Raw genomic sequence first — 7,160 nt, forward strand, 5'->3', positions numbered from 1 at the left:
CTGCGCCATGCGCTCGGCACTTTGAAGTGAAAGTTGCGGGTCCTTCGGATGAGCCCTTAAAAACCGAGGCCCCGTGTCACGGCATGCGTTGGCACGATAAAGATCCCTCACTGCTCAATGGCCCTGAGTGCCGAGTAAAGGTCAAAATTTGAAGCCCTTCACCGGTATATGGTGACGTCTCTACATGAGTGAAAAATTCTCGAATGGGACGTAAAACAACATACAATCAATCAATCGATGCCTTCTTAAGTACTAGAAAGTTCCATAAAGACTCAGATCGGATATAAACGAAAAGATCTGCACATCTGTAAAAAAAAAAAAAGAAGTTTGTTTGCCCTCTTCCGACCGACTGGATAAATATGGCGCGACTCAAAACTTTTTTTAACCTCCAGGAAGCAATAATTTTTTATGTATTCTTGACAATAGATTTTAAAAATTTAGCATTGAAATTGAAATTTTCTGAGTAAAAATTTACCGACCCAATTTTTTCATCCTGAGTCGGTGGGTTGAGGTCAAACAAACATTATTTTAAAGTTCGGCTCATCACAAATTAGTATTTATTCTATATCACGTTAGTAAATTTTTGATTGAACAATTTATTAACGACGTACGTTATATCAAATAATCTGGAGGATTTTAAGGGTAAAACCTCTGTTTACGGTATATCTATACTTACCTGCATCAACTTTTTGCATTTCCCCCGGGCTGCCTACGATCTTGCCTGAACTTTGAGACCACCCCTGTGGTATCATACACTATGTGTATACCCATAATGCGCAAGCACTTCCGCTTCAGTTTTGTTCGGGCATCTTGGAAGAAAAACAGCGTGTTTTCTTCTGTGATTAATTATTTTAGTAGCCTGCGATTTACGATGTCTGAATCGTACAAGATATGTCAGAAATGTAATAGAGAGATGACAGTGTTAGACGATCACGCGGAATGTTATAGACATCGCGTGTGTAACGAAGCGTTTCCTTGTGAAGTTTGTAAAACTTGGACAGAGGAAAAACGGACGTTAATGAATAAAATGATTGAACGCAAGAAATCCGAATCTGGTAAGAAATCGGCCACAGTGTCGAATCCAGCAACAGAAATTCTCTTTGTGGGGAATAACACTTGTTCTGATTAACAAGTTTCCTCTGTGGGAAACGTAGTTGTATCAGAATCGCAACCCCTCTCGGATGGGAGACAAAATCGCGGCAATTTGGCACAGGGTTTTTTCCCACCACAAATGGGTAATTTACCCCCTTTTATGCTGGGGAATTTTGAAACTCAGTGGCAACAGTATCAAGAAAATTTCATGCTAAATTTGATAGACACCAGAGTTAAAGAATTAGTACATGGCGCAAGTAAACAGTCTGAAAAACCGTCTACAACACGTTCAGACAGTAGGTCTACAAGGTTCGATAGATTTCGACCTTCAGATGATCAACACTTGAGAGATTCGGATGATGAGGATCTTGTAAGTCACAGAGGTGACAATGATCCTGTTATGAACAATTCACTTAATGACGATATTGTTGAAGTCCATGATGAGGACAACCATTCTGAGTTTGATAACTATGTTGCAGGTTCTGTGCATACCGAAACTAATGATTCATGCACAGTAGACTGGAAGAATTTTGTTAAGAAGGTAACTTCGGAATTTAAAAATATATGCTGTGAATGCTTCTGAAAATCAGGATCGAGATTTCAAGTCCTATATGTCAGAACGCTTGATAGGGGAAAAAAGCATCTACCCCACAGCAATCTTTACCCCTGTATGGGTACATTTTGAACACTTTAACTGATGTAGATGAGGAGTTCGAGCGTAAAGGTGCAATACGCACTTATAAAGCATCAGATGATGAGAAGTACAGAGTAACATCTGCAGATTTTGATAAGTATTGTACAACGCCACCACTTGATGACAACATTGAGGATAGTAGTTTCTCAAGGAAAGGTAATAAAAATTCTTACCGTGTCCGTAATCCTACATTGCATTCTCGTAACAATGAGTTGTGGAAGATTGATCAAGAGTCGCGTCTTTTCCTGAGAGAGTTGACATATGCTTCTCTTATTACCTCATATGTGGATAATGTAGTATCTGATGAGGACAAGACGGAGGCCCTTCAGGCACTGATGCAAGTTTTTAAGTCAATGGCTGATGTTACTTCACGTATCTTAGTGGGTGCAGTTGCGGCACGAAGAGCCATTTAAAAACAAGGCAACTGAAAATAAGCTCCTTATACAGTCTACTCTTAATCCTAAACTTTTTTGTGGGAAGTATTTTGACATTCTTCACTCAAGTGCAGAAAGTTTACGGGATGCTAAAGAAACGCAACAAGAAAAATGTATGATGCTAGACTACGAATCTACAGCGAATGGTGTACCACAAAACAGAAAGATCCTTTTGAGGTCACTGTAGCTGATTTGGCAGACTTTTTCATCTACTTGCATGAAGAACGCAGTTGTAAGCAAAACACTATTACAGGTTATAGATCAGCTATAGCATCTATTCACAAGGGTTGGAGTAACAGTTCAGTCAGTAACAATACTGATATATCAAAATTAATTAAAGGAATCTATAATTCTGAACCAAATGTGCGACCATTACTTCCAAATTGGGATCTACCGTCAGTGCTATGGAAATTGTGTGATTACCCTTTTGAACCAATGAATTCCTGGTAATGAAAAGTGTTTGTTTTTAACTTACAAATCAGGTCTACAAAAACCAGCTTTCAAAAATTCTATATCAAGATGGATTGTATCTCTTGTCAAATTTGTGTATGAACTGAATAGTGAAACCTTAAGCAGGGTATGTGCACGAGACACCAGACGACTGGCAACTTCATGGGCCCTTTTCAATGGAGCAACAGTAGAAGAAATTTTACAGACAGCTCACTGGGAAACAGAAACCACTTTTACTGCATTCTACATGAGGGATGTTCCTCAAGATCTAGATGAAGCTCGGTTTGCCAGGTCTTCAGTCCTTGACACTTCAAGATGGGCAAAGGGAAAAGAACAGAAATAGAGTACACCTTTAATGGCGAGTGCAATCTTTATTTTTATTATTATGTAGATAGTAAAACAACTTATCATTATCCCGCCCTAATTCTGCTACAAATTCTGCAAAAAGTTGATGCAGGTAAGTATAGATATTGATGTAAACTGGAGGTTTTTAAGGGTAAAACCTCTGTTTACGATATATCTATACTTACCTGCATCACCCACCCCTTATAAGTTATTTCTTTGGGTCCTAGTTCTCTAGGTCAAAATTGTCACTAACTTGGATCCGCCAACCGGATTCACCACCGTACTCTCTTATTTTACGGCTGTGTATCGAAAATGAAAGTAGACTTTTCATTAAATTTACGATTTATAATTACTATGCAAGTGAAATCTAGATATACTTTACGGACATCATCTCATACCAACATGTAATATTAGAGGAAAAAGTATGAACTTTGCTGCAGGCGTTTCGGAGTTAATTTGCAAAAATGTACTATAAGTATAGAAGTTGCAAGTAGGGGGTTATTAAATAAATATGTTAGTATACACACTAGCAAAACCGTCACTTTTAAATATTATTTGTTAAAAATACAAAAGAGTGAGATCATTTATTGTTTTCCAAAATCTAGTCAATTACTGTTATTTGTCCTTGACTTTCAGCACCCTCAGCGGCATCGTGTGCCACCCTCAGCGCCCTCTATTGAGAAATATTAGCTAAATGGAAATCGTATAATCGCAAGGTAGAGTATATTTAACTGAATTTAATGCAGTGAACTCATATATTTGACTAAGAGAATGTCTCTACCATACTTTTACGTAGGGCAAATGAATTTTTATGTATTTATCAGCATGTTTTAGTGCCCCTGTAGAATATTTTAGCATAACATCATATATTATATATAGAGACACGCAACGGGAACAAAAATAAAGTTGGGAATACCTAATCTATTTATAGACGTGGTACACAGTATCTAAACCCACACACTGAAAAATAAACGGAAGTTGCTGCTTCTTAACAACATGATGCTCTCATTGGGTTATAAAAAAAACCCGGCAATTAATCGAAGACATGTTAAATATTTAAATGTGTTGTGTATTAAAGGGCATAGATATATGGTGAAAGGTTCCCTAGAAAACACAATTTTGTCAACATGTAGCTTTGTTTTTTAACACAATGCAAAACGCAGAGCATTGTAGTTGACTTGAAAAGATATATTATGGCGTTGACGTTCCATGGCCGTAGGAACCGGGGGGGGGGGGGGGGGCACGTGCCCCCAAAAATTTTGCCGATATATAGAATACTATAGAAAAGATAGCTACTATATGATTGTGCCCCTCAATAATAACGTCTGATGACCCCCTTTTTTTTGCTTGTCAAGGAATTTTGGTAGTTGATAGTGCCCCCCCCCCCAACTGAAAATATATGGTTGTGCCCCCTCAAAGTGAAATTGCTTCCTACGGGCCTGCGTTCATCCCATATTCGGTAATAATCGTATCAAATAATGAGAAATATAAGTATTGGGGTATTCAAACGTACCTTATTCCTTATTCTCATTTACATGCCTCCAAATTGAAATATCATTGTCGCTTGTGTACAGACTGTTTTCTCTTGTGAAAATGGGATAAAATTAGACATGTTTTGCGATTAGATCATTTTTTTCGATGTATAAACTCGTAAAAGAAAAGTGAATACAAAAATCATTGACATAATTCACCCCCCTCCCCTATTTACAGAGGCAAAAGTAAATATTATTTTTCAATTTCTTTCTTTTAAAAGATTGATAAAATCTTGTCGCTACATGTAACAAGCATTAACATTTAAGCGTTGCAAGAACTTATCCTCCGATAATTCATAAATTATAGTTTTCAATTTAACATTATTATGTTATAGGTATTTAAGTAAACCATTCTTTCACTGTATGGTTGTTTTATTGTCCAAAAGGCGGTTATCAATCTGATTCTTTCCACTGTCATAAGATTTATAATTAACAAGCGTTCCATTTTTTCTATGTGCAAACAATATTTGAACTGAACCTACCTATATATGTCAGGCTGGATAGCTGTATGGCTCTGTGTGTAACTGATTTTCAAACTGAATAAATCCAAAATGTAGGCAACAATCTGATATTTTGTTAACAAGCGTTACCTTTAGCAAACGTTGCTATTCAACATCCCTTGCGTATATAGGCAATATTGGCTGCAATATGATATACGTACATATAATGAGTTGAACGTTATTTAATTATAATTTGAACACTTAATTAACTTAAATAACATAAAAAGTCTATAATAAATTTATAACTAATGAACTTAGTACAGTATTTATCTTACAATTATAAAGTTTAATGACTTCATCGGCAAATAAATTTCTGTCATGTATTGAGGTACAAGTGAAATCCAATATCAATTTTTGTCCCCCGCTTTCACTGAAAGTGGGGATATTACTTTTTGTCTGTCTGTCCGTCTGTCCGTCTGTCTTTCTGTCTGTCTGTAACGCTTTCGTTCGTTTCCGCGCGATATTTCGAGAAGCCTTTGAGCTTTTGCAATGAAATTTTACATAACAAAATCAATAGGGGTCTTCCTTAGCTATAGGCCACAGGGAGAAATTTCATTGCAAAAGCTCAAAGGCCTCTCGAGACATCGCGCGGAAAAAAAGGTACAGACAGATAGCTAGACAGACGGACGGACAGACAGACCCAAATTAACCCCCCTCCCACTTTCAGTGAAAACGGGGGAAAAAATTACGACTTTTTTCTTAACATTTTCATTGAAATGGGGTATCTACTCTGAAAATGACTGCACAGCAAAGAGTAAGAAATGAAATAAAAGACAAAATCATTCCAAATGTTATGAAACACCAAGGCAATTTTATTATTCCAAATCATGTCTTAAAAAAAATTCAAAGTTCACAATTTGATGGCCTAATATCAATGGACCAAGATCATGCAGCGTAAAACCTTGTTGCGACGTATATATTTTCCCACATCTATCTATCTATCTATCTATCTATCTATCTATCTATCTATCTAGCTCTTTTCCAGAACAAACACCAGTAGTCTGTAATTTTATATCATGCCTGGTGCGTTTATATATGCCTTTTGAGATCATGTTTTCTTTAAGTGCTGTATAATCACATATTAGAATGGTTCTACTTCTGATGTCTCCTCAACTGCCTCTAATATACAGCCATCCATCCTTAAGAAATAAAAAGAAAAATAATAATTATCGTGCATTTGTTTTATCAAAACATTGTTAATAAAACATTTTAAAAATACATGTAGATTACCTGAGTTACTACGGAAGCCCGTTGAGGCCAGTTCAGAGAAAGAAATATTTTTTATTGCGTTTAAACGCAATAAGTATTGCCTTTAATCGCAATAATCATTGCGTTTAAACCCAAAAGATTGCGTTTAATCGCAATGTATATTGCGTTTAAACGCAAAACACTTTGCGTTTAATCGCAAAAGATTGCGATTAAACGCAATCTTTTGTGTTTAAACGCAATACTTTTGCGAGTAAACGCAATAGTTTTTGCGTTTAAACGAAATAATATTTTTGCGATGAAACGCAATAGTTTTTTGCGTTTAAACGCAATAATATTGCGATTAAACGCAATAGTTTTCCGTTTAAACGCAATAATCTTTGTGTTTAAAGCAGTCATTTGTATCAAACCTTAATCTTAAGCTTATTATTGTCTACATTCTTAATGAAGTTTTGGTCAGTTGCTCTGTTAAAAAATTGTCCCCTACATTGCGGTCATAAGTTTAACCCAAGGAATTTTTGGAAAGGACTGAGAAAATGTTGGAATTACGTACAACATGATGAAGTATTTAGACTTAAATGTACATTCATAATCCTCCCTATGGTTGCATACAGTAAACACAAGAACATATGTGATGGATTTATATGAGATCAAAATCAAATGAAAACAGATTGATCGATGTGTACTACATGTATCAAATTGACAAGTGCTATTTATACCACTGAAACATTCTCTGTAAGTTGTGATATACGTAAGCAATTGATCAGAGACTTCATTAAGAGTTTTGGGTTCTAATACATTTAAGACATTCAGGTTGTTAGGATGCCATTGTTTTACTACAATTTCCAAAAACTGGAAAATTTTGCAAAAAGACGCAGAACAAATCGGATCTTCTTAAAGTTGAAGT

The 7,160-nt window shown here is 36.0% G+C and overlaps 1 pseudogene; it reads left to right on the forward strand.

Moving 5' to 3' along the window:
- Positions 1 to 786: 786 nt before the first annotated feature.
- LOC133184961 (uncharacterized) lies at positions 787 to 3,013 on the forward strand (annotated as a pseudogene).
- Positions 3,014 to 7,160: the final 4,147 nt, after the last annotated feature.

The sequence above is a fragment of the Saccostrea echinata genome, unplaced genomic scaffold (genome assembly GCF_033153115.1).
Source record: "Saccostrea echinata isolate AGI-Se365-2 ecotype Australia unplaced genomic scaffold, CSIRO_AGI_Sech_v1 ptg000012l, whole genome shotgun sequence".
Lineage (NCBI taxonomy): Eukaryota > Metazoa > Mollusca > Bivalvia > Ostreida > Ostreidae > Saccostrea > Saccostrea echinata.